Raw genomic sequence first — 24,859 nt, 5'->3', positions numbered from 1 at the left:
TCCAATGGACCAAACAGAAGGGTTTTTTTAATCCCTACAATTATTGTCTGTGTAGCAGTCCTCTTGTAATGTTCTGAAATTGTAAATAAAAATAGTTTATAAATATTTTGGGGTTCTGAACCATCAGCATAAAACATGATATGGGCCGGAGTCCAGAAAGTTTTATTTAAGTTAGTAGACCCCGCCATTAAGATCAGGCAGGATCACAGAGATCTAACTTACCTGGTACCACTGTCTACTTCTGGACTTTACTTACTCAACCCTTCATGACCATCCTTATAAAATAAAATGCACATTCTTTCCTTAACCAAATAAAATATCACAACTGTCACTCAACGGAAGCTAACAATTGAATCAGGATTTTCTCCTGGCCACAGTGGATGGGTTGTGGGGTGGGAAGACTGGCAAAATAGCAAAGGCATGTCTTGTGGCTTGTTCAACATCTGACCACTGCTATGCCATGTTGCAAACAACAGGGAAATCTGGCAGCTCAACTGAAGCCAACAGTGCTACTTAAGAGGCCAATTAAGGAATACTTTCCACCTCTGTGAGGCATTTTGCCAACAGTGCTCTGTGATGGACAACCCTCGAATAACTGGGTGCTGTCTAACTGGTTCCACATTCCCTGACCCTATTTACTCCTCAGTGTAGGTTCCTCACGCAGCTGTAGACTCAGTAATAGCCACTATTAGTAGTGATGCTGTGAGGCTGCAGGCCCTCCAATTTCAGCAAACAATGCAGGGTATTGAGCAGGGGTAGGCGGGTCACTTGATTGGCCATTGTTGAGACTCTGCCCCTCCAGCTCCCACTGCTAACTGATACAAGGTCACTTCTGGCTATCGGCCATGACAGTGTAACTTGAACCACAGTGGAAAAATTTAACGTAGTATTAAAAATGATCATCTTTTAATCATTGCCACGGATTAACAATCCCCATTAGCAGCTATTCATCCTCTCGGGCTGACCTTTACCCAGTCCTTTTTCCACCTATTTTTCTCTCACTTTAGGCTCCATCTCCACCTAGCATTTACTTCTTCCCTTCCCCCATCCCATCCTAGCTACCATCAGTTCTGGGCCTGAAAGGTTAACTCTGCTTTCTGTACACATATGCTGCCAGACCTGTTGGGTTTCCAGTAATTTCTGTTTTTGTTTCTGATTTCCAGCATCAGCAGCTCATTCGGGTGTTATCATTTTAATTCAACCTATTCAGACATGTTTCGTCATATCCACAGGGCAAAATACAACTTGAACACCAACCTTCAAGCCTAGAGATAGGGACACTACCAATGCACCACAAGAACCCTTTTCAGCCTTGCCTTGTTTCCCACAGACTATTGAGAATGTAATGTGAGCCTTCACTAGGTTTTGAATCAGAATACCACAGGTGTGACGCATACCTTACAGACTCTAGTCACTCCAGGATATGGAAAGAAATGAGGCAACTATTGACCTTTAACTTTGGCCACTGCTTGACTAATTTCTAAAATCCCAGCTGTGTGCTATCTGATATAACCACTTTTTCCAAAACGCAAAGCCCTAATGTGAAGCTTGATATTTTATTTTGTGTTGTTTACTGGTTAATCATTCCTGAATTGTGACGTCTTTGAGATTGAGGGATATCTTTACAACCTAATAACTGCAGACAGAGCACACACCTCCATTCCAGACTGAGCAAACAGCGTGTTAACAACCAGCTAGTCTTTTACCTTCTCATGCGAAATTTGAATTTAAAGGCTAAGTAAACCCATTGACCTGAGTCCATTATCGTGACCTGCTGCTACTGGTCTATGATATGTGGCAAGAAATGCCACTGCTTAGTTAACCCTTAATGTACTACTTAGAACACCTTATGTAGTAGGGTTGCTCTGTAAAAAAATGGCTAAACAATAAAGAAATGACCAACGTTTGCAATGTTACAAGAACTAAAACATCCAAACACATTTCCAAAACAACAAAAGGCTAGTGTGAAAACATTTATTTAATTTTTTTTATTTTTCCAAGATTTTGATCCCACGACGGTGAGGGAATGACATTATAATTCCAATTCAGATTGGTCTGTGGCTTGGAGGCAAATTCCATGGTTTGTTGACACCCTGGAATAAAGTACGACAAATTGATATGAGGTGGCGAGAAAACTGACGATCTTCACCTATTTTGGTATGATATTTATATTAACTCCTTTATCAAATTAATGAGACATGGATCACATTGACCTGAAGAACTCAATTAACTTTTACGACAGTACCTGATATCTACATATGTAAACTACAAACACAGGCACTGAAGTGTCTGGGCTTGAGCTAAGCTAGTCAAAATAACTATGGTATGCTTCTCTTATCATGTCAAACTTCAAGAGGACTCAGTAAGGTGGAGACTGAGACTATTATACCATCAGGTCACATGCCATGGTACCATGGTGACACCATGAACATGTCTCTTAAAGATATACCTCAAATTTGCTAAGAGACATAACACAACAATGTGTTGCATCTGTGGAGCTCCTCCTATTGGTAGTAAACATTAATGACATATTGACCACATGTCCACTAATTGCCATCACTACTTTGGACACCGATTTCGAACAAGTTCTGTTCCACTATCATTCCTGGTTTGCCAGCTTCTGGTCAAACGATATCTTGATTTTAAAATTTTCATTCTTGTTGCCTCCATGCATTCACTCCTCCAAATCTCTCCAACCCTTCAAGATATCTGCACTGTTCTCGTTGTGCATCCCAGATTTTAATGGCTTCGCTGTTAGTAGCCATATCTTCGGTGGCCTCAGCCCTAACTTCGGAAAGACCCTCCCTTCACCTCTCCATCGACTGTTCCCTGTCTAACCCCACCAAATTCTTTATTTTCTGCATCTCTCATGTTTTCCTTTGAGATGCTTCTTAAAATAAACCTCATTTGGCTCCAAGATTTTGGTCATCTGACCTGACGTTGCCTGATGTGGCTCGGTGTCATACTTTGACGTTTAACGTTCCTGGAAAGTCTTTTTTTTAGACTCCCTACAGTGTGGAAACAGGCCCTTTGGCCCAACCAGTCCACACCGACCCTCCGAAGAGTAACCCACCCAGACCCATTTCCCTCTGACTAATGCACTTAACATTATGGGCAATTTAGCATGGCCAATTTACCTAACCTGCACATCTTTGTGACTGTGGGAGGAAACCGGAGCACCCGGAGGAAACCCATGCAGACACGGGGAGAATGTGCAAACTCCACACAGACAGTCACCTGAGGCTGGAATCGAACCTGGGTCCCTGGTGCTGTGAGGCTGCAGTGCTAACCACTGAGCCACCATGCTGCCCCATCTTGGGATCTTGGGATGTATCATTTCTGATAAAGGCGCTGTGTTGTGAATATGTTGGAGCATTGACAATATCTGATCCCAGTGCAATCCAAGTGATAAGCTCATTGTCAAAAGTCTAGATTTGTGAAACTTATAATTTTGTGTTAAAATGAATGGTGTATGATCCAAGCAGCTTCTTTGCAATCTTGTTTGATTGTATTTGTCAAAGTCAAAAAATTGAACGAAACCTGGTCACTAAACTTAAAGCAAAATGCTGCAGATGCCGGATATTTGAAGCAAACACAACGAATGTTGGAGAAACTCAGCAGGTCTGGCTGTGGAGAAAGAAAAACAGTGTTAACGTTTCAAGTCTTGTATGTCTCTTCAGAATCTGAAATATGTTGGAAAACAGGTTTTTAAAAAACTTTTGGTAAAGGCAGAGGAGGAGAAAGACGGCAGATGACATGGGGTCCTGTGCAAAAGACAAAGGGGTTGTTAATATTCAGAGTGTAAAAAGGGGTAAATTAATGTGTGAAAGGGAGAGACTTGGTTCTTTCCATTAAAGTATTATTCTTTAAGTTTTAATCAAAGTAGATTTGGTTACGGCGGCATGGTGGCACAGTGGTTAGCACTGCTGCCTCACAGCGCCAGAGACCCGGGTTCAATTCCTGCCTCAGGTGACTGACTGTGTGGAGTTTGCACATTCTCCCCGTGTCTGCGTGGGTTTCCTCCGGGTGCTCCGGTTTCCTCCCACAGTCCAAAGATGTGCAGGTTAGGTGAATTGGCCATGCTAAATTTCCCGTAGTGTTAGGTAAGGGGTAAATGTAGGGGTATGGGTGGGTTGCGCTTCGGCGGGTCGGTGTGGACTTGTTGGGCCGAAGGGCCTGTTTCCACACTGTAATATAATCTAATCTAATTTACAAGAAAGATCAAAGAAAGTTTCAAACTTCTTCAAGAATATGATAAACTGAAACAGTGTTGTTCCCTTTTTGAACAATATATTTGTTTAATAATTGTTGTTTCAGATATTGGGGTGAAGATTACACTTGTCACTGTGCACACAACTGTGGTGTGCCAACTGTCGTTATGAGTAACACTGCGACCTCAGTCAGCTGGCTGTGGGGACAAGTCCTATCCCAGGACATGAGCACATGATTCTAGCTGATACCGCAGTTCAGCAATGTTGTCTTTAAACTGAGGCCCTATCACTGAATTATGGAAGCATTGTGGTGCAGAACAAAACAATTTGGCCCATCATGTCTGTACCAGCCCTTCAAATGCGCATTCTTACCTACTGAAGAGCTGAATTCCTGATGAAGAGCTTACGCTCAAAACGTCGACTCTCCTGCGCCACACTCTTTGATTCTTACCTCTTGCCAACTTCCTACTTTCTCCCCATACCCTTGCACATTATTTCTATCCAAATGAACATCCAATCCATTCTTGAATGCCTCTGTTGTCTGTCATTTCAGACAGGTACAAAAAACTCCATTGCACTAGGTGAGTTACCCATGTTGGCCTGTCCACCGTTAAAAATCACACAACACCAGGTTACAGTACCACAGGTTTATTTGGAAGCACTAGCTGTTGGAGCGCTTCTCCTTCATCATTGATTGACATCACCTGATGGTCCTGTCCATCAGTTAATATGACCACGGCAGATGATCTGATTATTGCTGATTGTGGGAGCTTACTGTACATACATTGGCTTCTATGTTTAGTACCCTATAAAAATGATGAAAGCGACTTCAAATATATTCCATTGACTGTAAAGTTCAATGTCCACTTATTGTGGAAATCCCAATCAAAGGGCAAGTGTTTTCCTTCAATAATAGCACAACATAGGTTCAACTGACACAGTTGCCTATTATACACGAGATCCACCTATCTTTCTGACTCCAGTATCATCCACTTTTGCAATCCTGGGAAAAATCAATTTCATCACTGATGTACAAAAGGCTGCTGTTTGTTCTTTTGCCAAAAATTTAACAGGGACATTAACACATTTAAAAGGACTATCTCCATTAAAAAAGCAAACAGGATAAAAGCAGGTAATTATTGATTTGCCAATATGTAATCTTTTGCAGTAGAGAGTTTAAAATAAATCCAAGTAATCAAGGTGCTTGGCCTCAACATACAATAAAACATTCAGGGCAAGAAATCGGATCACCTTGTCCTCTTTAGGTGTGAGGTTTATGATTTATCACCTGCCCACTCCCCTTCACAACAAAGTGTACACACATCATTTTAATGATTGGCGTATGACCTGAGCAGCTCTTGCCAATGATTCTTCCAAGCTGCACAAGCCGACTTAAAGAGTTTGTGTACTTGAATGAAGAGATTGCCCACAGCAAATGAAAGAGGGAACACTGGTTGCTGTGCTACTCTTATAAATGCAGTCTGCAGCCTCTGCACTCAGCAGGAGTATCCAATCAACATCGTTCACACGCCTACAAGGAATTGCATAGCCAAAGGAAGGATTAGATACATTGCAGAAATCAGAACAACAATGGAATGTCTGCAAAGTTACCTGCCACTTCAACACACCACCGTGTTCCCTGGCCAATATTTGTGTCGCAGGTCAGCTGCAGTGCTCCAGTGAGCCTCAGCACAAGCTCAAAGGACAGCATCTCATTTTCCGCTTGGGGTCCCTCAATTGTCTAGAACTCAACATTAATAAGTCTTGAGCCTGATTGCATCCTTCCATGTTAATTACCCACCCCATACCCGGTCCTGTTGTGGCCTGGCTTGTTTTTAACAAAGTCACCCATTCCCATGTGATCCTAGGCCCATTATCACATCATGTTCTAAGGAAGGGTCACTGGACCTGAAATGTTCATTCTGAAGTCTCTCCACAGATGGTGCCAAACTTGCTGAGCTTTTCCTGCAATTTCTGATTTACAGCATTCCCAGTTCTTTTTTTTTATCATACTATGTAGGTTACATTCTGTACAACTCACCGTTGTCTCCTACTCTTAGCTTTCATTATCACTTATTCAGCTTTTCTTCTGTCCTGGCCTGCTATCCATAATCTCCTTGTTTATTGATCTCTTTCATATCGTTCTCTGTCTCTCTCTCTGGGTTCCATTTCCACCTATCCACTCACTTCTATCCAATCCTGCTACCAACTTCTACCTTTTTGTGGGATTTGGAGGAGCTGGTGTTGGACTGGTGTGGACAAAGTTAACAATCACACACACCAAGTTATAGTCCAACAGGTTTACTTGGAAGCACTAGCTTTCGAAGCGCTGCTCCTTCATCAGGTGATGAAGCATCTTCTTTGCCTGATGAATAAGCAACACTTCCAAATAAAGCTGTTGGACTATAACCTGGTGTTGTGTGATTGTTAACTTTACCTTTTTCCAGCTATTAACCGTTCTAATGAAGAGTCACCAGACTCGAAACATTACGTCTGCTTTCTTCCCACAGGTGCTGTCAGACCTGCTGAGTTTCTCCAGCTATTTCTGTTTTTGTAAGGTAATAGGCTTCCAGATTTACCTACACTGCCTTAGACATTCTGGTGCCAAGGATGGGATCAAGGACAGAGACTATATTTCCCCTTGAGGGCAGGAAGCCCCTGTATATATTCGAACCGAGGGTGAACACAGTGTGGGCTCGGAGGTCAGTGCTCAGAATCTGTTACCAAGGGCATGGCAACAGCAATCTGAAAGTACAGGAATCGTGAACAGATGGTCAATTGGGATTGTGCGCCCTCACACAACATGCCACAAGTTTACGCTGCTCAATGCCCTACCCCCACATCACTCACCTGACAGCAGTTCCTGGCATTCTGGACTCGTGTGTAAAGTTCCTATACTGTACCTCAGCCTCACACTCTTACCAATGCTGAGAGTCAGCCAGCCAGCTCTTGCTGTTTGTTTACATCTCTGGTTACTTACTAATGACAGACACATCAGCCAAACACAATGTCACAGCCACTAAACGTCTGTTCATTTTATGCTGTAAGAGATAGTAGTCCACACACCTCGGGTAAACCCTGTGGAAGTCTGTACAGCCCTGTCCCTGGACCCCTGTTGAGGAGATTGGGTTCCTGAAGGTGAGCTCAAAGATGATAGATCCATGTCATCTGGTGCTAGACATGTGCTACAGGATTAGGCTAACTGACCACCTTCTGCACAATCTCAACTCTGTTCTGATGCTCACACTGAGGTGTGGAGTTGAGTGGACGTTTCAGATGGAGTGATATTGTAACTCCTTCTAGCCTGACCCTCGCCCTCTGAGATTGATCCTTCTGAACACCCAAAAGCTGCCAGCTGGGCATCCGTAGCACACACAAGAGCAAGATAAGAACAACTGTGTGGCAATGATTAAGAACACCGTCACTGCATGTTCCAATTTTAGTAGCAGTTTAGACATGGGCACTCCATGTCATTTGTACTGGCATTTGTAGTGTAGCAATCAGGACTTGGTTTTTATTTTGTTCATTCCTGGAATGAGGGCACCACTAGCTGGCCAGCATTTATCACCCATCTCTAGTTACCCATGAGAAGTTAGTAGTTAACAGGCTTCTTGAACTGCTGCTGTCCATTTTTGTAGGCACCCCTCTACAGTGCCATTAGGGGAAGAATTCCAAGATTTTGACCCAGTGATAGTGAAGAAACGGCGATATATTTCCAAATCAGGATGGTCAGTGGCTTGGAGATGAACTTGCAGGTGGCTGGGATTCCCATGTATCGGCTGCCTTTGTCCTTCTAGATGGGAGTGGTCGTGGCTTTGGAAACTGCAATTTGAGGAGCCTTGGTGTTTTTTTTTAACAGTGCATCTTGTAGATGGTACACACTGCTGCCACTGTGCATTGGTATGAAGGGAGTGAATGTTCATGCCAATCAAGCGAACGGCTTCGTCCTGAATGATGTCATATGTCTTGAGTGTCATTGAAGCTGCATTCATTCAGGAAGTGGGGGTGTACTCCATCATACTCCTGGCTCATGCTTTCTAGATGGTAGACAGGCACTGAAGAGTCAGCAGGTGACTTACTTAGCACAGAGCTCCTAACCTCTGACCTGCTGTTGTAACCACAGTATTTATATAGCTGATCCAGTTCAGCTTCTGGTCAGTGGTATCCCCGATGATATTGATTTTAGCAATACCTTTTCTGAATTCACCACTGAGCGTCAGGAGGTGATGGTTGGATTCTGTTTTTTTGTAGATAGTCATTGCCTGGAGCTTGAGTGATGTGACTGTAACTTTTCACTTATCAGCCGCAGTCTGGATTTTGTCCAGGCCTTGCTGCATTTAGGGATGGGCCGCTTCAGTATTTGAGGAATCACGTATGGAACTAAACATTGTGTAATCATTAGCGAGCATCAGTGAAGCAGGTGCCTAGCAGTAGAAGTAGTTCAATAATCTTCTGTATTTCAAGAGGGTAAATTCCTCAAAACAAAAACAGAAATTGCTGGAAAAACTCAGCAGGTCTGGCAGCATCTGTGTGCAGAAATCACAGTGAGCCTTCCACTATCATCTGCCTGTTTCTCACAAACCCACTACTCACTCTAATTCTACCACTGCACATGGGCCTCATTCGGGCTCAAGGACTACAATATTCAGTATTCCATGAGTCACGTCCACTCAACGGCTCTCACCCATTTCATCCTCCCAAGCTATTAACCCTTCCTGCTCTCTGCTCTTTCTACTCACTCGCCACATTTTGGTCTTCCATCACCACTAACTGTTCTTCCATCATGCTCAATCCATCGCTTTGCAGGGAAAAAAACATGGCTCACCTTCTGGATTGATATCTCCACAGCACCCTGACTGAACTACCTACTAATTCCCAGACTGGTTGCAGTAACCTATAGGACTGATCCTGATCAAAACCCCAACTACAAGACAGAAATCTATGGTCTTGGATAGGACTGTATGGCAGACTGATCTTGGCCAACCCCCTGGACTGGAATTAGATAGGCCAATTGACTGGTTGAGTGTAGACATTTGACTTTCACACACATGACCATTTTCTTGAGGCACATGTGTGTTTGCTGCATTAGCTGCTGATGTGACATTGACAGAGCAGAGTGCCATACAGCAACATGTCCACTTCATTGACTCTTCCGTGCTCCCTACCATGATGAGCTGTCTGCCTCTGCATCAAAAAGTGATGTCAGCCATATAGGATGGCAGCCTGTAGGTCAATGGTGAAGTCAGCAGATATGCGCAAAGTAAACAAAGTGAAGTCACCAGAGACTGGCAGCCTGCAGGTAAGTAGGAGTGAGTGAGTGAGTGAGTGAAAGCGAACTAAGTTCAGATCTATAAGATGGTTGTGTGTCCCTGCACTCAAAGTGACCTAGCAGAGGAAAACAAGTCTTAGCTGTCCCTAACTTCCAAAGAGTTGAAGTGGTGTCTAAGTTGGCATGAGAGCAGGCGAGGCAATATAAAGATGCTGGCTATTAACAGTGCCAACTAGTCTGGATAAAGGATCCAGGAGGTTGGTGGCTATGGGGCCTGCAGGGAGATTGTTTTGAGATGTCAATGAATGATGGCTGGGCCAAGCATTCAGCAGGCTGCAGGCACCAGGTCCCCTCTCTGACTTATCCCTCTGGGATTTGCGCCATCATTTTTCTCAGGGAAGGAGATGAGAATTAGAACTGGTAATATAAATAAGGCAATTTGGAGTTTTGTTGGGTTGCACACAAATGGAAATAAGGTAGTCACCCCTCAAAGATTCTGAAGTCACAATGTAAAGACTTGAGGGGAGGTATGCAAAAATGTCTCTGAACATTGTAATCGTGACCTTTTCAATCTCTGTACTTTGACACTATACTCTCCACTGCTCATACCCCATCAGGGAACAGAATATTTCACCCAAACACTGAGGGAAGTCAAATATTAAGGGAATGCACAAGGGTAGCGAATCGTATGGTTATAAAAGTTGGATATGTTGTTTGATAAAAAAAACTTTGCGATGGTTTTTATTGGGTTTTTTTATTATTAAATTTTAGTCAAGGGGATATTTTGATGGGTTCAGGGAGATAGTTATGATGATATTGAATCAGCCAGGCTACTATCGGGGAGTTGCTGAAGCAGATCCATGATCTCAAAATTTGCACCAACCTTCTACACAGATTCCTCCTGCTAGATTGTCCCCTCTCTGTCTTCTCCTTTCCATTTCCTGGTATGTTTTGACCCAGACATTATGGCAACAATTGCCCCTATACCTGGGTCAGATAGTCCTCTCTCCTCCTCCTCTCTCAGACTGTATTCTGAACTGGGCAATTCAATCTTTTGACTTCAAATCGTGCCAGTGTCCTAATTCAAACTTCCCCTGAACAAAACAGCTTTTACTATTAACAGAATCAAATTTCCCTCAATTGGAAATACTACAATTCTGTTGCTGAATTGGAGCGCTTGTTTCCCAAATAGACACACGGTTGCTACTAATACAAAGAAAAAGAAACTGCTTGCTTTCAAAACTCCCACTATCGATATAAAACTTGACCTAATTCTGAAAAGCTGGTGATTTGTTGAAGATGGAAGTGATTGTTTTTATCCTGTACTTATGGTGGGAATGGTTCAGGAGGAGGGAACCGTGGGCTAAGGAGAAATTAGGGGAGTGGGTGGGGGCAAGACTGTAATTGTCCTGAAGGCTGGACAGATAGCTATCTAGGCTGATTCTCTTGAGAACAATAGTTGTCTAGACTCAACTTTCTTGTCCCTGACAGATTGGTGTGGGTGGTTTTGGACTGAAGCCAGTTCTGAGTTATTCTGAATTCCTGGTCCGCATTAAAATCAGTGAGGCCATTTCAGGACAGACTGTCAAGGTTTCTTTTGTTTTACTGGAATGGATTGTTATTACTTCATTTGAAGAATACTTGGTTTGGTTGGGTCGAATTTATTGTTTCAGTAATGCTGTTCCATAGCATTGTGATACTGGATTCTGACATGGGATCACTTCAAACTCTCTTGGGAATGGAAGATTCATTTATTGAACACTTATAAGAACAAAATTGAGGAACAATCATAGGGCTATTAAACACATCATGCTTTTTTACTTCCTTTTATATTTCTTTATTAGCTACCAAAAATATTGGAAAACGTAAGAACGGTTGTTTGCCATGGTGAAGTGACTGGAGGTGAAGGCTTGTGTGATGAAATCTTCATCCATCAGAAAGGGCAGGTTTTGCACCTCATCGGAGAGATGGAATCATAGAGATATACAGCATGGAAACAAACCATTCGGTCCAACTTGCCCAGGCCAACCACATATCCAAAATTAAATAGTCCCATTTGCCAGCATTTGGCCCATATCCCTCCAAACCCTCCCTATTTATACACAACATGTTTTTTAAATATTGGAACTGGACCAACCTCCTCTGGTAACACATTCCATACACTGACCACCCTCTTTGTGAAAAGGTTGCCCCTTAGGCCCCATTTAAATCTTTCCCCTCTCATCTTAAACGTATGCCTTCTAGTTTTGGTCTCCACTACTATTGGAAAAAGACCTTGTCTATGCCTCTTATCTATGCCCCTAATGGTTTTATAAACCCGATAAGGTCACCCCTCAACCTCTGATGCGCCAGGGGAATAGTTTCAGCTTGTCCATCCTCTTAGAGTCCTAGATATGTACAGCACAGAAATAAACCCTTCGGTCCAACTCGTCCATGCCGATCAGATATCCCAACTCAATCTAATCCCACCTGCCAGCACCCGGCCCATGGTCTATTTATCCTATCCATGCCCCTCATAATTTTGTAAACCTCTATAAGGTCCCCCCCTCAGCCTCTGACGTTCCAGAGAAAACAGCCCCAATCTGTTCAGCCTCTCCCTTTAACTCAAATCCTCCAACCCTGGCAACATCCTTGTAAATGTTTTCTGAACCCTTTCAAGTTTCACGACATCCTTCTGTTAGGAAGGAGACAAGGAATGCACGCAGTATTCCAAAAGTGGCCTAACCAACGTCTTGTACAGCTGCAACATGACCTCTCATCTCCTATTCTCAATGCTCTGACCAATAAAGGAAAGCATACCAAAAACCTTCTTCACTATCCTATCTACCTGTGACTTCACTTTCAAGGAACTATGAGCCTGCACTCCAGGGTGTCTTTGATCAGCTACATTCCCCAGGACATTACCATTAAGTGTATAAGTCCTGCTCTGATTTGCTTTTCAAAAATGCAGCACCTCATATTTATTTAAATTAAACTCAATCTGCCACTCCTTGGCCCATCGACTTACGTGATCAAGTCTCATTGTCCTCTGAGATAACCTTCTTGGCTGTCCACTACACCTCTAATTTTGATGTCATCTGCAAACTTACTAACCATACCTTCTATATTCACATCCAAAGCATTTATATAAACAATGAAAAGCAGTGGACCAACATCGATTCTTGTGGTGCACTGCTGGTAACGGTCTCCACTCTGAAGAACAACCCTCTACCATCACCCTCTGCCTCCTACCGTAGAGACAGTTATGTATCCAAATGGATAGTTATAGAGTCATAGAGATGTACAGCATCTTCGGTCAGACCCTTCAGTCCAACCCATCCATGTCAACCAGATAACCCAACCCAATCTAATCCCACCTGCCAGCACCCGGCCCATATCCCTCCAAACCCTTCCTATTCATACACCCATCCAAATGCCTCTTAAATGTTGCAATTGTATCAGCCTCCACCACTTCCTCTGGCAGCTCATTCCATACACGTACCACCATCTGCGTGAAAAAGTTGCCCCTTAGGTCTCTTTTATATCTTTCCCCTCTCACCCTAAACCTATGCCCTCTAGTTCTGGACTCCCCGACCCCAGGGAAAAGACTTGGTCTATTTATCCTATCCATGCCCCTCATAATTTTGTAAACCTCTATAAGGTCCCCCCCTCAGCCTCCGCGCTCCAGGGAAAACAGCCCCAGCCTGTTCAGCCTCTCCCTTTAGCTCAAATCCTCCAATCCTGGCAACATCCTTGTAAATCTTTTCTGAACCCTTTCAAGTTTCACAATATCTTTCCAATAGGAAGGAGACCAGAATTGCACGCAATATTTGAACAGTGGTCTAACCAATGTCCTGTACAGCCGCAACATGACCTGCCAACTCCTCTACTCAATACTCTGACCAATAAAGGAAAGCATACCACATCCTTGTAAATCTTTTCTGAACCCTTTCAAGTTTCACAATATCTTTCCAATAGGAAGGAGACCAGAATTGCACGCAAGGTCTCTTTATTCAGCAACACTCTCTAGGACCTTACCATTAAGTTATAAGTCCTGCTAAGATTTGCTTTCCCAAAATGCAGCACCTCGCATTTATCTGAATTAAACTCCATCTGCCACTTCTCAGCCCATTGTCCCATCTGGTCAAGATCCTGTTGTGATCAGAGGTAACCTTCTTCACTGTCCACTACACCCCTCCAATTTTGGTGTCATCTGCAAACTTCCAAAGTATACATCTTATGCTCGCATCTAAATCATTTATATAAATGGCAAAAAGTAGAGGACCCAGCACCGATCCTTGTGGCACTCCACTGGTCACAGGCCTCCAGTCTGAAAAACAACCCTCCACCACCACCCTCTGTCTTCTACCTTTGAGCCAGTTCTGTATCCAAATGGCTAGTTCTCCATTTATTCCATGAGATCTAACCTTGCTAATCAGTCTGCCATGGGAACTTTCCCTGTATTCCATGTGATTTAATCTTGTTAACCAGTCTACCATGTAGAACTCTGACAAAAGTCTGACTTAGGTCCATCTAGATCACATCCACTGCTCTGCCTTCAGTAATCCTCTTCATCACTTCTTCAGGACCTTCGACAGGACACCACTCCCTCAGCACTGTATTGAAATGAGAGTGCAGATTGAACCCACTATTTCTAACTCAAAGGGAAAACAACCACCACAGGACTACGGTTGACTACTTATGTGAAAATTGGATCTGGAAGGATTGATCGAGATCTTGATGTTACTTTGCAAGTACTTGGCAGTTTCTCACTATATGTCGGTGTTGCTATTTTCATAAAAGATGCAATAATGCTTTCCTCCATGTCTCCAAAAATGATGGGATGGCTCATTGCCCTCAACCTGCAGAGTTTGACAGGCAAGTTGCTCATTTCCTTGCACTGGGATCAGAGTGTACGCATTAATAAATCCCTATTGACGCCTCAAAATATTTAACAGTATTTGACTGTATCAGGATCTAGAACTGCTCTTACTGAAATTTGAATGTACGGCCGCTGACAGTGAATACATTCTTTGGTAATTTTCACTGATAAAGTAGGAATGCGATGAATTTCAATAAGGATCACTTTCCTCCTCTTAAGCCTGCAACAATGAGGTAATGTTTGATTTATTCCTTTCTATTTTTACTCCAGTCACTTCCTGAGGTAGGCTGCAGGGTATTCCCCAAATTCTGGCTTTCTGAGCTTCAATCTTCAAAATAAACCCACAATGAAATCCCTTAAAGTGAGATCAAAGCTAGGATTTACTTAACAAAACATTGAAAACACAGAGTAATTGCTTCACTAATTCACTCAAACACAGGCATACAAGGTAGAAAGGAAGAGAAAGGCAAGAAGGAAATTTCAACTTATGAATTTCTTTAAAAACAATCAAATATGTTTGGATGAGTTTTATATGACTTGGGTTCCAACAAATCAGTGACCAATTGGGAGTCTTTCAGTTGGCTGAAGTTGCTGCAATTCTCTCCTGGGAGCTGAGTTGCAGTCAAAAGTGCAAAAGTATTTCCTTTACTTGGAGAATTAGTCCAGTTTCACAGGCAAAGTCTGAGTTACTGTCTAAAGATGATACTTTTGAGAGAGAGAGAGAGATAGACAGCAGCCTTTTTGCTCTAGACGAAAGGGGTAGACATGGGCACCCACATGGTCCCCGCTATGTCTGTGTCTTTGTAGGCTACATAGAACAATCTACCTTCCAGAGTTACACCGGAACCACTCCCCACTTTTTGTCCACTACATTGATGACTACATCGGCGCCACCTCGTGCTTCCATGAGGAAGTTGAACAGTTCATCAACTACACTAACGCATTCCACTCCGACCTTAAATTTACCTGGACCATCTAAGACACCTCCCTCCCCTTCCTAGACCTCTCCATCTCCACCAACGATGACTAATTCAACACTGACATTTTCTACAAACCCACCGACTCCCACAGCTACCTGGATTACACCTCCTCCCACTCTATCTCTTGCAAACATGCTATCCCGTATTCCCAATTGCTCTGCTTCCGCTGCATCTACTACCAGGAGGACCAGTTCCATGACAGACAAAGACCAGGTGGTCTCTTTCTTTAAAGACTGCAATTTCCCCTCCCACGTAGTTGATGATGCTCTCCAGCACATCTCATCCATGCCCCATACCTCTGCCCTCGAATCGCACCCCTCCAACCGCAACAAGGACAGAACCCCCCCTCCCCCGGTCCTGACCTTCCACCCCACCAAACTACACATAAACCGTATCATCCGCCGAAATTTCCACCACCTACAAATGGACCACACCATTAGGGATATATTTCCCTTCCCACCCCTATCCGCTTTCTGCAAAGACCATTCCCTTCATGATTACCTGGTCAAGTACACGCCCCCCAACAACCCACCCTCCCCTCCTGGCACCTTCCCCTCCCACCACAGGAATTGCAAAACCTGCGCCCACACCTCCCCCTCACCTCCATCCAAGGCCCCAAAGGAGCCTTCCACATTCATCAAAGTTTCACCTGCACATCCAAATGTGGATTACATCAGTTTCTTCATTTCCCCTCCCCCCACCTTACCCCAGTTCCAACCTTCCAGCTCAGCACTGTCCTCATGACCTGTCTCATCTGTCAATCTTCCTTCCCACCTATCCACTCCACCCTCCTCTCCGACCTATCACCTTTACTCCCACCTCCATCCACCTATTGCACTCCCAGCTACCTTCTCCCTAACCCCACGCCCCTGCCATTTATCTCTCCACTCCTGAGGCTCACAACCTCGTTCCTGATGAAGGGCTTTTGCCCGAAATGTCGATTTTCCTGCTCCTCAGATACTGCCTTACCTGCTGTGCTTTTCCAGCACCACTCTAACCTTGACTCTAATCTCCAGCATCTGTAGTACCCACTTTCGCCTAGCAGCCTTTTTTGCTGCTAAGGCCTGGGGTTGCTACAGTTGTGAAGTTAAGATAGCAACTACAGTAAGAAGGCAAAACTGTCACAAAACTGCAATTCAACAACTGCAGATTTCAGTCACGTAACATGGTGGCCATTGTGATGTGAAGAAGCGCTAAAGATCCAGCACAGTGTCTAATTCTGCCATTACCAGATAGTAGTAATTTGCAATTCCTGTGTGTTGGTCTTATTGGGAGTCTGGGTGTCCCAAACAGTATGTAGATACAATAGGTAACATGCCAAATCTCCAGGAATTAAAAGGAGGTGGTCGTGGTATTGGCATAGTTGTAATATTGCCAGACTTGTAATCCAGAGCACCAGGTTAACCTTCTGGAAACATCAATTTGATGCCACCAAGGAAGATAGTGAAATTTATATTCAATAAAAATCTGGAATACAAATGGCAACTGATTATCATAAAACCAATCTGGTTCACTTTAGGAATGTTTCCTTTAGGGAAATAAATCTATCCTTACCTGATCTGGCTTCATGTGACTCCAGAGCTTCAACAGCGTTGACTCTTAACCGCTCTCTGAGCAATTAATGCAGGCCTAGAATGCAAGATCCACTGGAATTCCAAAAGGGGACTCCTTCATAGTTCTTTAATTTTCTTTTAGAATTCAGTTGACTGGGAAAATGTTTTTGTTTCTCTCAGGGTCTGGATGTTGACAATGGGACAGAGTGTAAATGTTGATCCATTGCTCCCCCACAGAAGTTTCTCATGGCAAACCCCAATGATGGTCATTGAACTACCACTTTTGGAATTCTATGAAGACAATTCAAGCACAGTAGACAACGGGGACCCAGTAGATGTGGTGTACCTAGATTTCCAAAAGACCTTCAACAAGGTGCCACACAAGAGGCTGCTGCATGAGATAAAGATGTATGGTGTTACGGGTAATGTATTAGCATGGACAGAGCATTGATTAACTAACAGGAAGCAAAGGGTGGGGATTAATGAGTGCTATTCTGGTTGGCAATCAGTAACTAGTGGTGTGCCTCAGGAATCATTGTTGGGACCACAATTATTCACAATCTACACAGATGATTTGGAGTTGGGGACCACGTGTAGTGTGTCAAAGTTTGCAGATGACACTAAGATGAGTGGCAGAGCAAAGTGTGCAGAGGACTGTGAAACTTTGCAGAGGGACATAGATACTTTAAGCAAGTGGGCAAAGGTCTGGCAGATGGAATACAATGTTAATAAATTGTGAAGTCATCTATTTTGGTAGGAATAACAGTAAAAAGGACCATTACTTGAATGGTAAAAAGTTGCAGCATGCTGCTATGTAGAGGGAACTAGGTGTTTTTGTGCATGAATCACAGAGGTTGGTCTGCAGGTACAACAGGTAATTAGGAAGGCAAATGGAATTCTGTTCTTCATTGCTAAAGGAATTGTGTTTAAAAGCAGAGAGGTTATGTTGCACCTGTATAGAGTGCTGGTGAGGTCACATCCGGAGTACTGGGTGCAGTTTTGGTCTCCTTATTTGAGAAAGGAGGTACTGGCACTGGAGGTGGTACAGAGGGGGTTCATTAGGTTGATTCTGGAGTTGAGGGGGTTGGTTTATGAGGAGAGACTGAGTAGAATGGGAGTATACTCATTGGAATTTAGAAGAATGTGGGGGGGGGGGGGATCTTATAGAAACATATAAAATTATGATGGCAATAGATAAGATAGACATGGAGAGGATGTTTCCACTGGCCAGTGAAACTAAGAGAAGAGGGCATAGCTTCAAGATTAGGGGGAGCAGATTGAAGACTGAATTGAGAAGGAACTTCTTCACCCAGAGGGTTGTAAATCTATGGAATTCCTTGCCCAGTGAAGTAGTTGACGCTACTTCAGTAAATGTTTTTAAAGCTAAGATAGTTCTTTTTGAACAATAAAGGGATTAAAGGTTCTGGTGGTTTCCGTAGAGACCACTCCCTCCGCGACTCCCTTGTCAGATCCATACCCCCCACCAACCCAACCTCCACTCCCGGCACCTTCCCTTGCAACCGCAGGAGGTGCAACACTTGCGCCCACACCTCCCCCCTCACTTCTCTCCAAGGCCCCAAAGGAAACTTCCATATCCGCCACAGATTCACCTGCACCTCCACCCACATCATCTACTGCATCCGCTGCAGCCGGTGTGGCCTCCTCTATATTGGGGAGACAGGCCGCCTACTTGCGGAGCGATTCAGAGAGCACCTCTGGGCCACCCGGACGAACCAACCCAACCAACCTGTAGCACAGCATCTCAACTCCCCCTCCCACTCCACCGAGGATATGCAGGTCATTGGACTCATCCACCGCCAAACCACAACAACCCGATGGTCGGAGGAGGAGCGTCTTATCTTCCGACTGGGAACCTTCCAACCACAGGGGATGAACTTGGACTTCACCAGTTTCTTCATCCCCCCTCCCCCCACCTTGTCTCAGCCGGATCCCTCCAGCCTGGCACCGCCTTCCTGACCTGCAGTCTTTTTCTTGACCTCTCCGCCTCCACCCTACTCCGACCTATCACCCTCACCTTGTCCTCTTTCCACCTATCACATTTCCAACGCCCCTCCTCCAAGTCCCTCCTCCCTACCTTTTATCTTCTCCTGCTGAACACTCTCTGCTCATTCCTGAAGAAGGGCATGTGCCCGAAACGTCGAATCTTCTGTTCCCTAGATGCTGCCTGACCTGCTGTGCTGTTCCAGCAATAAAGTTTCAGCTCAGTTCTGGTGAGAAGGCAGGTAAGTGGAACTGAATCTACGAAAAGATCAGCCATAGTCATATTTAATGGCGGAGCAGGCTTGAAGGGCCAGATGGCCTACTCCTGCTCCTAGCTCTTATGTTGTTGTGTTGTTGATAAATAGATTCAGGACTGGCCACAGTCCCTGGACAACAAATCTCTGTCAATGGGGTCTTAGTGCAAATCTGTTATGCACTTGTGGAAAGACTGAAACAATGCTGCATATTGTTGAGGAATGTTGGCCAAGTGATGAACTAATTATGTTAAATTCAGTAAACAAGAAGCTGATCGCTTAGCTTTGGGAATTTGCTAAATAAATAGATAGAGGGGACAGGATCTCTAGAAGCAATGGTGATGGTGGTGGACAGCATGGAGCAAGAGAGCTGAGCACTTGTCTGTGACCTCCTCTTCCAGTTGGTAACAGAGAGGGAGGGCATTGAGCAAGGAAGTTGACCAATTGTCCAGGACCTCCACCAGCAGGTGGCAATGGGAGGAGATGGCAGTTTGAGAAGCCAAATTGACTCGCTGAAAATGAAAGTGTGCCTTTGGTGGAGACTGTTCTGATGAGAAGGAAAAGCAGATGGACAAAGGTATTCCTCAGTTCAGGATAACAAATATTAGCGCTGATGAACAGTCATTTAGCCCAGAAAAGTTAGCTTGCTGTCTCTCCATGGATGCTGCCTGAACCGTTGTGATTTTTGTTTTTTTTTTGTATTTTTTGTTTTCATAACCAATGTGGTCAGTCTGTGCATGCAGTTACTTGTTTATCCTTAATTACCCTTCCTGTTTGTAAAAACCTAATGCTAGTCGAATAAAGAATCCCTGCTTCATAGAATGATAGCATCCCTACAGTGTGGAAACAAGCCATTTGGCTCAACAAGTCCACATCGACCGGCCGAAGAGTATCCCACCCAGAACCTTATTAACCTACATTTCTTTCTGATTATTGCACCTAACGTACACATCCTTGAACATTACGGGCAATTTAGTATGGCCAATTCACCTACCCTGCATATCTTTGGATTGTAGGAGGAAATTGGAGTACATGAAGGAAACCCACTCAGACACAGGGAGAATATACAAACTGCACACAGACAGTCGCCCGAGGCTTCATGATCTTTGAGTCTTTATGCATCTAAATTTCATGTTACCTGGAGATGGTGGACAGCCTGAGGAAGCAAGAGTTTGATTTAGTCATTTTGAGGGAGATAGGCAGGTAGCCTTCATTGTATTCCAGTGAGAACTGAATTGAATTAGCTTTCCTGTCAACATATTCGAATGAGCAGAATGAAAAGTTTACAAGTTACCACTTACAGCACCATCTTAGGTTCGGACTACCTAAGTACAATCCTTAGTTACAGAATCGAGAAATTAAGAAAAGGTTACATCACAGTTTTGCACAGTAGAACCATAGGGCAGAAAAGCAAGCGTTTAAAAGATGAACATCACTGTGTTTCTCAAAGGACACTCTGCAGCAGACCAGTGTAAGTAGCCTCTGTGTGATCTGGCCACTGGCTGCTGTCATGCTCTGCACTGGGCTGCTGGTTGCTGGCACCCCCACTCCAGCTGCTGCTAAGGGGAATGCGGAAGGTCTGGAACAGATGCAATAGACATGTGATCTGTCCAACAGGAGGAGGTGGCTACTGCACTACACCTAGCAAAATGGGAGACTAGATTAGATTAGATTACTTACAGTGTGGAAACAGACCCTTTGGCCCAACAAGTCCACACCAACCCTCCGAAGAGCAACCCACCCAGACCCATTCCCCTACATTTACCCCTTCACCTAACACTACAGGCAATTTAGCATGGCCAATTCACCTAACCTGCATATCTTTGTGACTGTGGGAGGAAACCGGAGCACCCGGAGGACATCCATGCAGACATGGGAGAATGTGCAAACTCCACACAGACAGTTGCCCGAGGCAGGAACTGAACCCGGCTCCCTGGCGCTGTGAGGCAGCAGTGCTAACCACTGTACCACCGTGAGGCATTGGTCTCCAGGAGATCTTCATACAATAACATACAGCTGCCAGCAGAAGAGATTTTTGCTGATGGAGGTAAGAAAAGTTTGAAATCTCCAGGCTACTCCATGCTCCCACTGCACTGCACCTCCCTGCTGAGGTGCTGGGCCACTTTGACATGGGGCCAGTAAAACACTGGGAAAATTGTAGATTTGAATACAGTCAGTTGTTTAACTGTCCAGCTCAGGTGGCTTCCTGCTGCTTCCAGTTGGGGTTACAGATATCAGACTCAGCCTATTCAGGGGGAAAATAGCTGCAGGCAATACACATGTGCATAATCAACCTATGGCATTATTCTCAAATTTTACTCACCTTCCCGCCTCCATCTGCCTGGATAAAATACCACCATCTGCATCTTGATACCTAATGCTAAAAGGATGGGGAGGAGACCAAGAAAGACTGCTTCCCAGGCCTCCTTGACATATCTAGAGGTCCAGCTGATGGATCTGAGGGAAGGCAGTGACACAATGACTTTGAAGGATGGGATGAAGAGGTTAGTTTGGCTAGCCTGGCAAGAATCAACAGCAAGGATAGAAAAAGTCACCAGAATATGTGTCCCCTCCAGTCTCTAACCTCAAATCAATGCACTGAGAGCATTCTGGGCTTCTGGAGAGTGGAAGAGGTAACTGGCATTGCTGAGAGTGTGGTGCTGGAAAAGCACAGCAGGTCAGGCAGCATCTGAGGAGCAGGAGAATCAGTGTTTTGGGCATAAGTCCTTCATCAGACCTGCTGTGCTTTTCCAGCACCACACTCTCGACTCTGATCTCCAGTATCTGCAGTCCTCAGTTTCTCCAATGTAACTGGCAGAACCTATTTGGATATCAAGCTGCGCACTCTGACTTTCCCAGCATTCTCCTGGGAACTTCTTTTCAGGACAGCATGAGTTCCAACCCAACTCGCTCCCTTCTCTCTGCAATTTAACTTAAACCCTATCTGAATGCCCAACGTTTCGACTTACTCTTGTCCTTTGTCCCCTTGCACTCAGGCCCCACAATCACCCTTCACAAATGCCCATTTGGCATGGCAGGTCTGGCGAATGAAGAGAGACTGAATGACGTTAGGACTATATTCACTGGAACTTAGAAGAATGGTGGGGGATGGGGGAGCAGGAGTCACATTGAAATCTATGAAAAAAGTATTAAAACATTTGACAGGAGGGATGTTCCCAATGACTGGGGAGCCTAGATCCCGGGACCACAGTCTAAAGATTCAGGGTAAACCACTAAGGTCTAAGATAAGGAGAAATTTCTTCAGCTAGAGACTGAAGCCAACATATTGAATGTTTTCAAGAAGAAGTTAGATATAGTTCTTCGGCATAAAGAAATCAAACGGGATGGGGAGAAAGTGGGAATAGAGCACTGAGTTGGATGATCAGCCATGGTCATATTGCATGTTGGAACAGGCTGGAAAAGCTGAATATCCTACTCCCACTGCTTTTTTTCTGTGTTTCCCTCCTCTCAACTTATGTCACTATGAATATTTCCTCCGGTGCACAAAGGAAAGCCATGAATTTGGCAAGAAGTGGAGGCCTGTGAGTGGAGATCCTCCAGTATTGGGTACCTTGGTGATTACTGGCAATGCGACAGCATGTTGGAGTGATCCTGTTCCGTGAGGCTGCTACCTTCAACAATAACTCGCCAAGAAAGTTTGACCCTTCTGTGGCTTCAAATTATAGAAACCGTACAGCATGGAAATGTGGATGATTTTGGGATAGTGTAGGGGGATGAGCTGAGACTACTTCACAGTCGGCATTGAGGGCCGAAGGCCTGTTCTGCACTGTATTGGTCTATGTTCTAAACAGGCCCTTCAGCCCAACAAGTCCACACTGACCCTCTGAAGAGTAACCCATTGCCCTACTATATTATCCTATATTTACCCCTGACTAATGCACCTAACCTACACATCCATGAACACCATGGGCAATTTAGCACGGCCAATTCACCTAATTTGCACATCTTTGGACTGTGGGAAGAAATCGGAGCACCTGGAGGAAACCCCGCAGACACGAGGAGAATGTGCAAACTCCACACAGACAGTCACCCGAGGCTGAAATTGAACCTGCATCCCTGGCGCTGTGAGGCAGCAGTGCTAACCACTGAGCTACCGTGCCGCCCCAGAGGGTTGGTGCAGATTTAATGGGCTGAATGGCCTGCTTCCACACTGTAGGGATTCTATGATTCGACCTTGTAATGGGAAGGCGTGACCCCTCCCCCACCCCATGTGCAGATCTCCGTCCTCCTGCTCTACCCTGTGGAGAACAATGTGGCTGAGTATAGAGCAACTTGTGTTAATGCCAAGTTAAAAATCACACAACACCAGGTTATAGTCCAACAGGTTTAATTGGAAGCACACTAGCTTTCGGAGCGACGCTCCTTCATCAGGTGATTGAAGGAGTGTCGCTCCGAAAGCTAGTGTGCTTCCAATTAAACCTGTTGGACTATAACCTGGTGTTGTGTGATTTTTAACTTTGTACACCCCAGTCCAACACCAGCATCTCCGAATCATGTGTTAATGCCGGTTGGGATATGCAGAAATGAGCGGTGAAATCAGTTCTTATCATTTTTTTATTAATAACATTGATAATTGACAGATCTTCGTTCGTGTTCAATCCTATCTGACAGAAACCTGGAAGAGGATGGGATAACGTCAGACTTCAGACTGACCGATGATTTCAGGGGATTTAACTCCCTGCATGTACACAAACTAGCTTCCCGTTCCCTGGCAAAGCACCCGCACTCCTTGATAATATTCTTGATTAAGGAAGACAGGCTGTTGAACCTTCTCATCCTGGGTTCATCAGGACACACTCTGGAATGCCACACTTCATAAGGAGCAGTCATTTATATTGAATGAGAGAAGGATTGGCAAGTCAACGCTGATTGCTCAAGACCATGCCATGGAGAGTGCACCAGGGAACTATTATTTTATTTTACTTTTATTTTATTTTTCAGCAGTACTTCAAACTCTCTGCTATCCTTTTGTGATCAGCTCACAGCATGTAACAAATCAGAATACAAATATAAATCCATGGTGAATTTTGAGTGGGTCTTTTAACAAATAAGAGCTTCAGGCTTTTTTTTTCATGGTTTGATTTAGGATTACCACTCAGAATTTGGACGATAACAACTTGAGTGTTGAACTTACTGCTAGAGATGTTTTCTCTCAGCTTCTTGCATTCAAGGTTATATCAGGATTTTGGCTCTGGAATGGCAGGAGATAGTCACCATATAGTTGGGAATGAGAAAGTACACAGTAAAGATGGGGAGGTACGGAGGCTCAGTGGTTAGCACTGCTGCCTCACAGCTTTAGCGGCTCCAATTCAATTCCACCCTTAGGTTACTATGCAGCGTTTGCACATTCTCCCTGTGTCTGTGCAGATTTACTCTGGGTGCTCCAGTTTCCTCCCAAGACCCAAAGATATGCAGGTTGGGTGGATTGGCCATGCTAAATTGCTTGAACTGTCCAGTGATGCATAGACCAGGTGGATTAGCCATGGGAAATGCAAGGTTACAGGGATAGGGATTGGGGGTCTGGGTGGGATGCTCTTCGGAGGGTTGGTGTAGACTCAATGGGCTGAATGGCCTGCTTTCACGCTTTCATGACTCATTCCCTACTCCTTTCTTTCCTGTCATTTCTTCATGTAAAATGTGCCATCATGTTATGGAAAGGAATCATTGACTAGGGTCCACAATAATGAGATAAGCTATAAGAAGGGCTTA

At 44.4% G+C, this 24,859-nt stretch overlaps 1 long non-coding RNA gene across 1 annotated transcript in view; it reads left to right on the top strand.

Moving 5' to 3' along the window:
• The window catches only part of LOC122557124, a 79,482-nt gene extending 55,019 nt beyond the window's left edge, over positions 1–24,463 (top strand). The window contains exons 4-7 of the long non-coding RNA XR_006313748.1: positions 2,002–2,157; positions 14,046–14,213; positions 17,112–17,296; positions 23,762–24,463. This is a non-coding gene — a long non-coding RNA (uncharacterized LOC122557124). The remainder of the gene's footprint in view (positions 1–2,001; positions 2,158–14,045; positions 14,214–17,111; positions 17,297–23,761) is intronic.
• The last annotated feature ends 396 nt before the right edge of the window (positions 24,464–24,859 follow it).

This window comes from Chiloscyllium plagiosum, chromosome 15 (genome assembly GCF_004010195.1).
Source record: "Chiloscyllium plagiosum isolate BGI_BamShark_2017 chromosome 15, ASM401019v2, whole genome shotgun sequence".
NCBI classification, from domain to species: Eukaryota; Metazoa; Chordata; class Chondrichthyes; order Orectolobiformes; family Hemiscylliidae; genus Chiloscyllium; species Chiloscyllium plagiosum.
Note: the sequence above shows the minus strand (reverse complement) of the source record. Positions and strands in the feature narration are given on the sequence as shown.